At 44.3% G+C, this 13,410-nt stretch overlaps 1 protein-coding gene across 1 annotated transcript in view; it reads left to right on the forward strand.

Moving 5' to 3' along the window:
- Positions 1–13,410, forward strand: part of GUCY1A1 (guanylate cyclase 1 soluble subunit alpha 1) — a 545,497-nt gene that overhangs the window by 191,599 nt on the left and 340,488 nt on the right. The gene's annotated exons all lie outside the window — the stretch shown is intronic.

A 13,410-nucleotide genomic window follows, 5' to 3' on the forward strand; every position in this document is an offset into this window, starting at 1 on the left:
TACCAATCCCATCTGATGGATTCTGTTTTCACAGACGCATGCACAGGTACACTCGTTTGTGATGGTGTTTTCACCTCGATATGGATAGTTATGAGTCGCAAGTGGTTTTGGGGTGGTGATGATCCTTTGGAGTGGGCTAGCATGCATATGGCTGTGGATCTAGTGTGATCATTGAAGTGAGTTGTTCGAATGTAGTTCTGATGGCCATTCTTTTCTTTTTCTTTTCTTTTGGTTGACAGGTATCTCCTCCCCTTTTGCCACTGCCATCTGTATGCCACTCCTGCAGATGGGTTTTACTCCCGACACCTGCTGCTTCGTGTTAATCAGTGGAGCAGCATTACGATCTTATGGGACGATCGCCAATGGGCCACATGCCCTTACGCAGTACTAGTGGCTCGGAGCAACATTTCGGCCTTTCAGCTGGACTAGTGCCTCCCTATTGGGACGGCCCTGCGGTTCTAGGCGCTTCCATGTTGCCTTTTCGTACGAGAATGTAGCCCCTGTGTACCATGAAGGAACAGGGCGTCACACAAGAAGTAGCTGGTCATTTCTTGCGGATGCAGCCCACAATGGTGAAATGTGTTTTGGAGTTCATGGCCTAATGGCTGTATGGGCTTGGTGAATTTGTTGTGCATTAAATTTCTATTCTGATATGGGCCGTGTAGCGTTCTTCTTTGCAAGTGATGTGGCATATTCCTATTTGGGGAGCGATGTATTGTGAGGAGATCTGCATTGGGTTCCAGCTTCGGAGTATAGTTGCGTGGTACTGTGCTGGGCGCGTTTGCCTACGAAGCCCAGTGAGGTCAGGGGTGAGGGCTGCCAATATGACTGTTTGGATGATGTCATGCTCAGGGGCGGGGGATTAGGTTTTGTGTAACAGATGCCGGTCAGCCAGGTGGATTGGTGGAATGATGTGATTATCGGAATATTGCTGGTCACAGGTGCCTGTGTTTGCGTGCGTTTCTTGGTGGGAGACTGGGGTCATGTCCATTGGTATAGCTTCTGTATTCGTGCCATCTGTGCCCTGCAGCTCCCATTGGCCCCTCTTGTGATTCTTTTGTTCGTTGGCATGCATGGGTGACTTGTACATTTCACTGGTTGCATTGTGACTTCGTTGCACCTACGGGGAGTTGTACTATGTGGCCAGGGAGCGGTGTACAGGCACTCAGTGGGGCCGTTTACGGTTGATTCGCGATGCCGTACTTCTCACCATGGCGGAATGGTACTTTCCGCCGTGCTTGATGGCGTTAAGTACATGTCCGCTAGGGTCGGAATTCGCGTACCCTTGCGCCATGGTGCTAATTACGGTTTGGCATGGCGCGCGCGCGCGTACTTGGTGCAGTTAGCGTTGGCGTTCACTACGGTGTCGCTAATGGCATCGTACTTTACGGTGACGGGTCATAGTCGCACCGAGCGCTATTCGATGGCGGTATTGCATTTCCGCCATCGTTTTTCGATTTCCGCCAGGGTCGTAATGAGGGCCATTGTGTGGCAAATAGGGACTTTTCACGCCAAACCGTGCGCAAAACCTTGTTCGTTGATTCATGGAACCAACTGCTTGGTGAAAATTAGTACTCTGCAGGGCTTTAGTGTTGGTCTGGTGCGTCCCTGCATGCAGTAGATCGTATTGCATGTGACACCTTGGATAGCTGGGCCTGGCCTGTGCATAGACTAGACTAGGGGGTGGAACATGCAGAATGAAGAAGAACAAGGAAAATTGTGGGCGTTCTGAGGGACGGCCCATATAAGGCGATTGCACACCCACAACTGCGTAGGTAAAATTGTACCGCGCAACCTCATGTCAGGGAATTGACCACCAAAGCACTCGATGTAACCTCCGCCCAAAGGCAGGCATACAGACACTTGTGCATAGGAAACAGCACGCAGAGGTAAGATTGCATGTTGGATGTAGGGGTGTGTGCACGCAGTTGGGACTTCTGATAGAAGTTAGGAGTGTACGGAAGCAGTATGTAAGGGTGCAAGAATGGTTTACGGGGGTTCGCACAACTTTACGACACATGTTATGCATGTTGATGGGGTGCTGGGTATAATTACGACAGACCCTATGCAGGGTCGCCGGGTGCTGCCTTGGTTGTGGAGGTTCTGTGGGGTTTGCATGTTGTATATCAGGGTGCGTTGCTTTGCGGTCGAGGAATGCGCAAATGTCTGTATGCAAGGCTAGAATTGCTATGTATGGTGGCATGTCGTGGGCATTCCGGCCGCTTCTTGCGGATAGGGCTGTTTTGTGTGGGGAATTCTGTGAATATGTTTAGCGCACAGATTGTCCTATTTGCGCAGGGACGCTCAAAGGAGTATTCGAGGCGTGAACCTTCTGGGGTCAATGCACCTATTTCCATGAATCGGGTCCTTAACTGTACTGATGATCTGTCATTTGAGTTTTGACCAAAGACAGCATGTGTGTTCCTGCAACTATTGCAGTAACTTGCTTTGTTACTTGCGTGCTGACCTTTTGCGGAAGTATATCTCATGTTGTTTTTAAGCTAGGTTAATAGTTGGTTGAAAATTGCACCTTTTCCTGGAGTATTTTGTGCTCTCGATTCACCATGTCTTATGTAAATGGAGTATGGAGTAAAACAATATTGTTCTCAAGTGTGTGTTTAATCGTGATCGTGATGATGCTGCTAGTGACGTTGTGATGCTGATGTTGTTATATATTTGCAACATATCCTAAAATCCTCCTGTATGCCTCCACTTATAATTCTATTAAACTTATTTGTAAATTGAACTCGAATTGTATAACAGAGGAAGCCTTCACAATATAACATATTGGACTCCTCTTCAGCATTTCAGGCACCAGTCATAATCAGAGAGCAGATTTTATACCTTTTGAAACTGTTTTCATGTTTTCATCTTGGAAGCCAATTTCTTTTTATGGGTCAATCAAAAAATTATCAAAAGTTAACAGAACCTCAATGTATGTGACATAATTACCTTTAATACTACACAAACCTCATCCAAATGTAACAAATAGTTTCGCCCACTAAAGACAGATTATCAGACATTTTGAGAATAGTACACATCTTTGTTGGGTACCAGATTAAAACTGCACTAGACAGAAATGTTTCTAAAATTCTGCAGTTGTATATTTTTGGAAACATTTGGGGCGTCTAACTCTTCAGTCTGTTCTTCCTCTGTTTGCATAACAGCTCTGTATTTCTGTTTAGTGCATGTTTAGTTTTGGGGTGGCCAAAATAATGTTTTAAGTGACGATTGTGGATTCTTTGCAGGATACAGTAGGGTGGGATGCTCTGTCCTTCCTGTACTGAATTTACTCAACTTGTATTGGATATTGTAGCCTTGGCCTGCAACATCCCCGGTCAAGGTCACAACACCCAATACTGGTCGAATGAACGCAGCGTGTATAAAACACAGCTAGAGACGAGTGCGCACCATTGTTAGGGCCTAATTCATGGAACGTTTAGCGTGGTGCAAATGAACTTTGTACTGCCAACAAACACGTTGAACTGGGCCTAATTCACAGAGCTGTGCAAAGTGTATATTTGTGGCGCAAAGTCAATTTGCACTGCAGAACTACTGTTTGCATTGCGGTAAATGAGCCTAATTAAAATAAAATGTGCTAATCAGGGTGTACTTAGTGCCTTTTTTGTGAATTAGGCCCATTTAGATAGGCCATTTGCAAAGTGTACATTTGCAGTGCAAAGTGACTTTGCTATACATAAATAAATACTAAAGGCTGGGAATGCCCGCTTCCTGTATACAACTCATCACAGAAGTTTGTTCCATTTACCTGTTTTTATTTTTGTATTTTTAGTTTGATCTGTAGTCAGTATTTTTCTAGCTTACACAGTACGATACATTGATCAAGTCTCTAATGCCAAAACAAAGCAATGACTCATGTAACTCAAAAATCACAAAAATTCAAAGACTTTCTTTAAAAATAGCTATGCATTGGTGTTTGGCAACTTTAACATTTTAACTGTCAGTCACTTAAGAAACACCTGTAAAATCAAAGCAAAATGTTCTGTTTAAAGACACATTTATGTTAACACAACAACAACGGTTTTGTAGGAAGGTAGGTATTCAAGGTGCATCAAAGGTATGCAAAACAAATGAATCAATTAGAGTGCTCACACTCAAAACACATGAAAAGGGGGAGGACCACCCGACTCGGCGTACCTAACTCTAAGGAAGAACACCCTGACCCTGGCGGGGGTGCCTGTCCCTGGGTGGCGTGTGGTGTATCGCCTACTAAAAAGATATAGAGGAGAGTACTATCCCTCAGCCTTCTATACTAGTGGCAGTGTCTGGAAACAGACACGGGTCGTCCAACAACAACGTCTAAAACAGTGGTAAACTCCAGAGGGTTGAGCAGCGTACAACAAGACTGTGAATTAGATCTTGAGGCTGCTTGATCTTGAACGTGGATCCAACCTGCGAATCAGGTCAACTGCTTACGTTCCATCCAGGGTGTGCAACTTTAATGGAACCCATAGGTCACTGTGGTTGGGGTATGTAACAGTACTGGTGGAGGTACCACTGGTGGGTGAGGTAAAATATCAGCCAGGGGGCCGGAGGGCTAAAAAAGGCTCTTATAAGAATGTGTAGCTCACTCTGTAGTAATGAGTGTGCTACAGTGAATGGTTTTTAGAGGATACGTCTCTTTTGTAGGTGTCGAAGAGATCAAATGTGGGTCATGAGAGCCCTCATGACCGAAAGGGGTCGACCGGTTTCAATGGCGTAGGAGATTCAAGCCATCTTCTTCAGGACCGTGATTTGGAATGCAAAGGGGTTTGCCAAGTGTTCAGTTAGATGCTGAACGGGAAGGAAGATGCTGGTGTCTCCTGGGGGGAGACAAAAGAGAGGGGGGGGGGAGAAATGGAAAAAAATCAATGAGGGGGAAAGGGCAAGAAAAGGGGGGGTGGTAGCACCAGGGGATTGGTGCAACACTTAGGGGTGGTGCTTTAAACATGCATTAAATGGAGCATGTAGGAGCAAGACCATCAAATGGTCAAAGTTTGCAGGAAATGTGTGGTTGCCTGTGCACCAGTGGTGGGACTCATCGCCAAAGGGTGAGGGAAGGGAAGGGGGTGCCAGACAGAGTCTCTAAAGGTGACAGGTGAGCTGCTACCGGGGGGTGAGAGGCAAATGTGCACTCAATTGGATGGAATATGTGCACTACAGGGCGGTAATGGTGAGCCCCTAACTCGTGAGCAAAATGGGGGAAGTGGGGACAACCAGCTCCCAACCAGGTGCAAGAGGGGTGCCTGATTTGTGGGGAGGCAGGCTGAACATATCTCTAAACCAGTGTGCTAGCTGGAATATGAACGGTGAATAAGGGTTACTCAGGTCACCGAGCTGCTATGGGAGAAACAAGCACCTACACGGCAGGTAAAATGTACCTGTGGAAAACAAACAAACCCATATCAGGTATAAGAGTTTGTGCAGGGCACATGGCAGAGGTAACATTGCGAAAAAAGCCATGGTGCCTGGGTGTGGTCTGTACCTGTAAGGGGGCAGCTGCTCTCCTCCGTGGTGTCTGGGAGCTGTATCGCATTTGTACAGCTCAAGACTGGTGGTTTATTGAAAAAGGCCATTGCCTATAAAAAATAGCGAGCAACGCGCTCACGCTGGCGTCTGCGTGACGTGGCTGGCTCCCTGTGTGCCTCGAGCGTAGGGAGGCAGCGAAAGGAGCTCGAGCGCCTCTGAATACAAAGGCAGAGCGCGCTCGAGCTCAGGAGGGGTCAGGCACTCGAGCGCGGACTGTGTGGGTACCGCACAGGGCCTTGTCCCTAGTGGAGGAGACAGAGTCTGGAGGGAAGGAGTGCAAAGGAGAAGGGGGGTGGAGGGGGGTTGGGGGGGCGGGGGGAATAAAAATAAAAGTCTGACAAGCGGCGGAGCTGAAAAGGGGGGAAGAAGAATGAAAGAATGATAAAATTGATTGAAAAAACTCGATTAAATATAATTAATTAAGTGCAAAGTGGGTTGATGATCCCAATGAACCATGATTAAGAATAGGCAATATTATTTCCCTGTCTTGAGAGGGCAAAGGAGGATGTTGAACGGTCTATATATGTAGTTGAGCTGACAAGTACTTGACAGGTCTCTGAAGCCTTCTCACCTGCTTATCTGACCTATGAATATGTATTGAGCAAATGTATGCTCTAAAGGTTTAATCCTTATAGATTTGAATTTTGCTTTCAGACGTAAAAGGTAATAAAATAGGGAAGGAAAAGTCGAAGTTCAATGATATTATTAGGGGAAAAGGCTAATGGTGCCACTTTTCCATCCCTAAGGTATTTGAAACATGCCTGTCTTGCTTCAAGGCTGCATTGTTTAGGTATTCTCTAGCCCCTTCTTTTGATATAATGAGATACATATTAATATTAGTGTGCGTTTAGTGTTTGATAAAACCAGTTCTTACGGCTCCATTATGTTACCATAGTTTCATTCAGCAAAGCATGCTCCATTTCTATAAATAACATTTCAATTACAGGTTAGCGACTTTACGTTCCAAGGTAGCTGTTCAATTTCCAGTGCATAATTTGGGCTGCATATTTTTTCATTTTTTTTCATCGCCAGAGTAAACAATTCAGATGCGATTCGGCTGCTCCCTGCTATTCAGCGACTCTACAATATTCACTGAAATATCAAAAACGTTCTACTGTGCAACCTCTGAGATGTGTCTCCTGTGTATTGTTCTTTAAAGTACTTCATCAGACTTCATCAGTGCAAGGTTAAGACAGTAATTTCAAGCTTATTGAGGATGCCACGTTTTGGAGATTTTTTAGACATGTGTGGCACTGCCAAGAAAGTCATTAATCTACAACATTTAATAACATCATTTGCTAAGCACTTCAACAAATGTAGGATCACAAAACAAAATGTTGTAGGCTGCTAGCATGCTGAGGGCATTCCACTGATAATTAAGGAGGTCCCTGAGAGAGACAGGTACACATGTACAACAGTTCTGGGCTGCTCAATCCATTAATTAGTTAAATATTGAATGGATAAAGGGGATTGTCTGAAAGGTTTATGTATATCAGAATGGTTCAGAAGTTCCTGGGTGTTTGTCCAAAGATACAGACCAGCATAATTGTTTGAAGGTCTCATGAGCAATTAAAGGCATGACTAAAACAAGGATAATAGGGAATCTGTTGTGCTCAGAAAACTCCACACTGTCCGTGATAACAAAGCCTAGGTAAATGTAATTGATCAAAAACCAAACTTTTGTAATTTTATGCAATTTGGCCAATCTGATCTTTCACAAACTTTCTTCAAAGTTTAGACAATGTCATTTTGGTGAGTTCTGGATAATTTAGTATAAAAACAGCAGGCTCAGTAAGAGTTTTTAAATTTGTGTAGGCATATCAAGAGATTGCTAAAACATTAAAATGGGATGTAATTGAAAGAGAATAGGGAAATTAAAATAGGACTTAGTTGAGTTAGAGGTAGAACATTTAAATTGTCATTGTTTGTGGGAGAGGTAGAATAGTGAAACTGGACATACCATAATTATGTGACTAGTAGAAAAGAGAATCCCAGTGACTACCTTGCATGACATACAGCTTTGCAAGATTTCTTTAGGGACTGATGAGGAAATCCCAAAAATGTTTGCAGTCAGGCATGAGATTACATTGAGTGCATGTACCTGAGTGGGACAACCTTTTGTGTTGAAACAAATATCAGTTGCAAAGACATAAGATTAGCTGTGAAAAGCCTGGTATATAAATATGGGGCAACAATTGATGTGGTAGTTCCTTTCTCCCCTTCCCCCAATCAAGAGCACCACACCAATTGATCAATGAATTGGATTCTTGACTAACTCTGTAACACCACTGTCGTCCCTAACACGGGTATGCAACATGCAAGCCAAAGACCAGGCTTGGGTGCAGAAAGAATATATTTACTTGTCTTTAAATAATAGACCATATTCATATTTACACAATGATCAGCAGGAAGGATGCCACTCAAGTCTGTTGTACAAAACCTTTCCTTCCTGACGCGGCTTTTTACTGCAAACAAGTTAAAACCACAAATGCATTTATATAGCCACAGATCTCAGAACAAATACGAAACCACAACATGTACAGTTTTAAATTCTGGTCTCTATTCCCCCCGATCACAGACAAAGAGAACACAGGTCTAATGAATACTTCAGATAATTGGGTTGCTCAGAAAATACCCCTCATGCGAAGAGAATTAATGCAGTAACCTAGGAAATTACAGGACTATTTTGTGTTATAGTGTAATTTGTATGTGGTTGAATTAAATAACAGGTAGCAAAAGCACCCTTTTGTTGACCAAAATAAATTGACATGCACAGCACTCTTTATCTCTGACAACCCTGCACACCTTCAAATTCTAGCACTATTCTAGCACACCAAACATTTGATGAAATACTCTTCTCAGCATATAATGAAAACCTTTCCTTTGCCACTATACAGTGAGAATGCCCCCCTTCAATTTGGAGTTCCTTGCTCAGTCTCAATAGAGAGTGTACATTTGAGACAGGGATTTTCCCTTTGCTTATCGATGAAGGAACATTTTGGCACAGCACAGACCCATAGGTTCAGTTTACCACGGGGTCCACTTATGCTTTAATGTAGAGTCTGGGGAATGTTGAACAGTTGGGAATCTCGTTTTTAAGTGCACCACTCCCCTTTAGGTGATCTTTGGGTTTGGCAAAACGGTAGTAGTTAATCCACAATTACTTTAAATGACTATATCATTATCAGCACTGGGAGAGGTATGGGAGATTTCCAATTTTCCACGAGATCGCCTCTGCGTCCTTAAGCTATGCGTAAATTAATTAATGCATGAGTTAATAACCCCATTAATGTCTACCTTGTGGAAGATATTAATTCCGATAGAGCCCCACCAATGGTTTGTTCTGTTGGAATCATGTGCATACTTTGAATCTCTGGGGGGTGCACAGGTGCAGTCATCAAGTAGTTAGCTCCTGGAAAGCAATAGGGCCTGGGTGGATGGCCTTCTGGTGTGGCCTCAGTAAGGTAGGGTACTCCTGACTCAATCTTGCTGTCTGCCTCTCTGGATCTCTGTTATGGAGCCATTCCCACTTAAGCCCTTCTCCATATGCCCAGTCCCTAACTCTGCTGCTTATCTCCAGATTTTAGTTCCTACTTTCTTCCTGGAAATGGTAGTTCTCCCAGATTTTTCCTCTACTCTTTTGTCTGCCATTGACCTTGTCAGTCCAATCCAGTGGCTGATTGGCTAATTCTGATTGAACATCTATTGTTCTTCCCCCTCAACAAGGCCTCACCTCTTCCCAATGATTGGTCATCGGGTCGCTAGTCCCCATTACTGGGAGTTCTTACTCCATCTAAATTACATTTCTGAACAGCTCAAAGTGAAGTTTAAAATCTTCAAGATGGCACTTTTCTTCAATTTGCTAACAAGGGGAACAACCCATAGATTTCTAAATTGGTCTGATCATACAGAATGCAATGGAGTGTGTCTGCTGTCAGCAGATGTTTGCCTGCGTGAATGACACATTTCTGTGATTTCTATGGACAGAATTTATCTTAGAATCATGATATTTTACAGACAGGTATTTGATTCCATAATTACCATATACCGGGCTCTCCAATCTGTAACTTCTTCGAAGCCACAATCATATTTTACCTTATAACTTTGGTTCCAAGGGGAGTCATATCAAAAGATAATGCTCTTTATCTGCTTTTCGGAAACATATGAACCATCTCTGTATCTATTATCATTCCCCAGTTTATGAGCAAAGTATGATTTTCCATAGAAGCCTATGATATCCTCTTAATTAGATACATACGTTTGGTAATGCTGGTCACATAATTCTCCACCTACTTACACCAGACTATGCCTCAACACCTCTGACATCATAATTCAGTGAAGACCCATGACAAATTCAGGCAAGCTGACCACATTGCCAGTCTCTAGCACACACACCATCTCCTGACTCCTCACAGCACCCATCCACATGCCTGACTGCATGGGTTGCTCTCTACTGGAGCCTGGCCAGCCCTGCTAAGTCTCATTTGGCCAAATGCACACATGCAATCTAATCATACTCTAATATACCGTCCAACACTCTGGACTTCTTTCAACTGATGGTGTTCCTACTATCAGAGCTTGAGACTATAATAATGGTAAAAAGGTGCTATACAAATGGCAAGTACAATACAAGACAATACGCTACATACTTGTAGCTTTAATGAAGTACAATATTTCTGTTCCCAAGCCCTATGATAAGCCTGGTATCTCTTCTCGGTTGACATAGTCTGCAGTACAACCTCTTAACATTCTTTTAGGTCAACTGACTGACCATGTGTTTCCTTCATCTCCATTGGCAGATGAAGCATAACTACGCCCCTTGGAACCATGTGTTGCAGGTCACACTGAGATCAGGCCCCAGCTTTCCATAAAACGGAATTCATTTTTTGAAATTTTTGAAAAGTCAAATCCATGGCTTGCACTTATACTTGCTCAGTAGTTACCAATCCCCCCATAAAAATCTCTCACAGGTCCAAACACCATCTCATTTCTGGCTCTGCTAAGCTTCGAAGGCGTTTGACCAAATGGAGAGATGAAGGCGATTTTGACCTTTGTGATTTGATGGGGGAAGGTTTCCTGTGTGTCCCAGCACATCTGTACTTCAGTACTTATGAAAAGAAATTGTGCTTTTCTTTTTGAAATACATACTGTTACATCAGGCCTGTTTTCACATCTCACATTAAATACACCACAGTTCACTTAATTTTCCCTCATGCTGCTTATATGAATATTTATCAATAGGTTATTAGAGTCACACATTTCAATGAAAGTGTGCTTTTGAATTACTATGATACTTGTTCAATCACAGTTGTGGGATGCACAGAGTTCTCCATGGCAGTTCTCTGATTTGGCAAAACTGGTAAAGACAGACACAAGTGATCACAGTTCAAGGGTGTTTATTAAACAGTAAAGTGGGTGAGATAATCGCCTAATCCAAACCTAAATCTAAGATGAACGCAAGCTGCGACCATCAAATAATAATAAGGCAGTCCTAGTGGCATTGTGTTAAATAAAAAGGGCCTATAGTAAAATAAATATAAAACTATTGGCAATTCTTAACGCTAACTTACAAAATAGTGTGGGATAATGTTCATAAGAAAAGAAAGAAGTGTCCACAACATGATAAGTCAGGATGTTATTGCTGGGGTCTCCGTTCCCCATGTTTTAAGCATGGGACAAGTGGGACACTTGCGAAGAGCACACTTCTGAGCTTCTCCGGCTATGAGGTTACAGTGGTTTTCAGCAATATCAGGAGCTTCTGTGCCCCAGTCTCTTTCAAGTCATTCAAAAAGTCTCTTGCGTAAGAGGGCTTGATGAATTAAACCAACAAATAGTTTCTTCTGTTCACACAGTTTGTAAGGTGACTTGGTTTCACCCGGGATCCCCCTCTTCCGGGCTTCAATCCCCTTTTCACAATTCCTTCAAACAAAAAGTTATTTTTAAAGCATTTCCATAGGATGAATTGATTTTCACCCGGGAGCCCCTTTCAGGCTTTCTCTTTAGCCCCAGTCAGGCTTTCTCTGAAGCCCTCAGTCAGGCTTTTTCTAAAGTCCCCAGTCAGGCTTTCTCTCTAGCCCCAAGTCAGGCTTCCCGCAGTTCTATCATCGCAATGTTCTCAAATGGGTTACTGATTACTCTACTTCACAGTTATCCCTCAGCCGGGTTCACGTTTGCCTCCACAATGTCTCAAAGACTTTCGACTGTACGAGGCGTTTGACTTAACCCTTGTATGTTTGACATCGCAGGCCGGCCTCCTCTGAGGCCCTCAATGTTAGCCTCCCTCAGTCGGGCTCAGACCAACAACCTACTGTGGGCATTCTTCTGTCGGGTTCACACTGGCCACAGTTCACAATGTTATAATCTCATCAGAAAGTGGGGTTCCCTTCCCCTAGATTTCTTTCTGCAGCCCTCCATTGGGTTCACACTTGCCACTGTTCACAATCTCATGAGAAAGTGGGGTTCCTTTCCACTAGCTTTCTCTCGGCATCCCTCCATCGGGTCACACTTGCTACAGTTCACAATCTCCCTGAATCACCGGCTGTGTTGACTTTAATGCACTGACTTTCTAGCAGGAGCAAAGGTTTTTGGTGAGGCGTGGGCCTTTTTGCCCTGTTTTCAGGGTCAACCTCTGCCAGGCACGAACCCAGGTACCCCACTTCCGGGCTCAGACCTTCTCACTCTCCGTGTTTCCCTCTGCCGGGCGCAGACCCCAGGTCCCCCTCTTCCAGGCTCAGACCTTCTCATCTTGCTTTAAGGGCCTCCCTCTTCTTTATGCGGACCCCAGGTCCCCCTCTTCCTGGCTCAGACCTTCTTGCCTTGCTACTAGGGTCTCCCTCTTCCGGACTCAGACCGTTTTGACAAAAAATGTCAAAATAAATGTTTTTTAAACTTCAAGTCCCAGAGTGCATCCTGCTTTCCAATGGGACTTGTTGTGAGATCAGGGTCTTGCACACCGACCCCTCAAAGGCCTACATCTTTGAGTCTGACTCAGGGGAGGATCTCTGGGTGGGGCACTGTCAGGCAGTCCCAAATGCCTGTGGGTTGGCCTTCTGGAGGTATAGGCTACCTGCTACTCTGCAGCCTGTCTGGTGCTCACCGGCTCAGGGGTTTGGTCTTCCTTTCACCTCCAAGTCTAACAGAGTTCCTCCAGCTCTTGCTTCTTTCTTCTGGCTTCTCTGCTTCCTCCAGAATCCCCAGCTCACTGAAAATGTGCTTTCCTGCTGCGCTTTTTATACTTCCTCTGAGTAGTAATTAAATTCAGGTGTGAATAGCTGTGAAGGGAGGCCTGACTTTGCCTGGCCTCATTAGTGGGACAGTCTGATCTAGAAAGGGGAGACTCTGTCTTCTGTGTCTGTGGTTCTCTGTCAGTAATCCTCATCCTCCCAATCTCTCTCCTCCGTGTACCAGTGGTTTTAGGGAAAAACAGGATGGAGGGATTATGGGGGGTTTTAGTTTTTCCAAAGAATACGGCGAAAGCCATGTCGGTTTTCATCAGGGTTAAGGGGGTAGCTGTAGACTTGTGTACAAATGAGTTGTTGACAAAAGTATCCCACAATGAGAGAGGGGGCGTCAGGTAGGGATGTACTGCAACGGGGGAAATACTGCATCTTGCCAATGGCATTCCTCCCCCAATCTTCCAGGGTTCACTTCCCTGGAGATCCTCCCTCTCTTGTCCGCCCGCAGGGTTGGGATCCAAGAGTGAGGGCTTTTCCCTAACCATCTGAGTTAGGGATCCCCGGGAATAGCATGGGAGAAGCTCCTCAGATTTCTCACATAGGCCTATAGCTTTTTGGCCTTGTCACTCAAACACAGGGCACAGTTAGGGTTTTTAGTTTTCTATTTCTGACAACAATGTTTTGATGTCATACAGTTGAGAGTTAA

This window comes from Ambystoma mexicanum, chromosome 6q (assembly GCF_040938575.1).
Source record: "Ambystoma mexicanum isolate Mex_15411 chromosome 6q, UKY_AmexF1_1, whole genome shotgun sequence".
Lineage (NCBI taxonomy): Eukaryota > Metazoa > Chordata > Amphibia > Caudata > Ambystomatidae > Ambystoma > Ambystoma mexicanum.